Consider the following 1,881-nt stretch of genomic DNA (forward strand, 5'->3'; position numbering starts at 1 on the left):
AAGACTTATCGGGAAATATATAAGAGCCCACCCCAGAATTGGAATAATGGATGATGTATTGTTTGCCATTAGAAAGGATTTGGAATATATTCCACCTTTGAATCCACCTTTCTTTGAAACCCCAAGTGAGATTGAAGATACCGAAATGGAGGAGTAGAGATTAGAGGAGTATGTTCCCTCTTGGGAGGACAAGTTCATGGGTGAGTTTGGCAAAGAGTCTATGGATTTTACCATTATGGACGAAGGAGAGTTTGACCAACTTGGCAATTTAAAGTTGCTTGAGGATCTATTGTATAATGAGCCAAGTGCGGGGATCAAGAATGAGCCTTGTGAGGAGAGCCATAAGGTGTTTGGTGAATCAGTCTTTCCACCATTACCCTTTGAATGTGAAAAACCAAAACATGAACCATACTCAATCTCCATTCGGGACGTGTTGAGGTTCAAAAAGTTGGCTAAAAGAATAAGGAGGATATCTAGGCTCAGAGATCAAGGTGTGCAGAAGAGTTCGTTACTCCCGTTTCACTTTAGGGGATCATTTTTTGGGGAGTCTAAGAGTTGGTGGGCCGAGTTTAATTCATATGGTCGTGCCCATGAGATTTGTACAATTGGTTTCTTCCCGACCAATTGTAAGAGGAGAGTATTGAGGAGCATCTATGGGAAGAGGATAATGGAGAGGCCTCCTGATTGAGGTTTTGGGAGTGAGTCCGACCGAAGACTATTCAATAAACTTAGCGCTTCCCAGGAGGCAACCCAGTAATATCTTTTCTTGTTATTTTATTTTCATTTTATTTTTATTTTTGAGTTTTGCCGGGTGTCTCTTCTCTTACTTGCAGGTTATTCCTTGGCTGGTTGATGAGGATCTATGAGTTGGAGTTTTAAGCAAGTGTGGGGATGCAATTTGCTTAAGGATTGTCGCTTTCGTTCGTTAGTGATAGCTTGATAGAGAGCACTGGAGTTTTAAGCTTGCGTTCGAATAGGAGGGCGAGGAACATGATTCACCACACACTTGCATGATCACATATACCTGGGGAGTCTGTTCCACTTTATTTTTCTTTATGTTTAGTTTTGTCTTTTCCTTGTCTCACATTGAGGACAAGGAGAAATTCAAGTGTGGGGATGGGGAATTGATGTTTTCATTTTTAAGAAAAATAAAAGAATTTTTATAAAAAAAAAAGTTTTAAAGAAAAATGTCCCTTGAATTTAGTTTTTTTTATTGCGTTAAAGTGGGAGATGATGATATTTATCGGAAATCGGTTTTTCAAACTACTAATAATATGAGATAAATAAAAGAAAACACACTTAACTTGGGATGTGTCGATAGGCTCAGCGTTGAAAATGAAAGGGCAAATTTGATAAAATGATCAAAACGGAAATCTTTTGTGGGTAAAGCGTTTTGTCCGTGGAAAATAAGTAATGGAAGGTCGGACCATACTCAAGCCTCAAATTTTGGTATGAAAAAGTGGAAATATCATGAGTTTTAAAAAATTGAATACGTTATCATATGATGCTTGGGTAGGTTTAACGTTAGAGTATGCCGTGTAGCCTGTGATATAAATCTTAAACTGCTAGTTTAGTGTTTTACACCTCATTGGCGTATGGTTTTATAACCTTAAATCCTGTATTGATGGGATGCTTCGGGTCCGGAGACTATGGGTCTGTATGCAATCTATTCATCTGGGTATTCACAATTCCTAAATGGGGTTGTGGATATTTAAAATAAAGCCAAAAAGAGCAAATATGATCACAAAGCATCCCCTTGACATGATCACAAAAGTACAAAAGTACAAATACACTACAGACTTGATCATCCACGCTGTTAGCCATGTGGGGTCCCCTTGCTCGCGTCTCGTTACCATTAAGAAACGGACCACATGGGACACG

This window comes from Bidens hawaiensis, unplaced genomic scaffold (genome assembly GCF_021521415.1).
Source record: "Bidens hawaiensis isolate Kalapana, Puna unplaced genomic scaffold, B.hawaiensis_p1.1 tig00029549_1, whole genome shotgun sequence".
NCBI lineage: Eukaryota > Viridiplantae > Streptophyta > Magnoliopsida > Asterales > Asteraceae > Bidens > Bidens hawaiensis.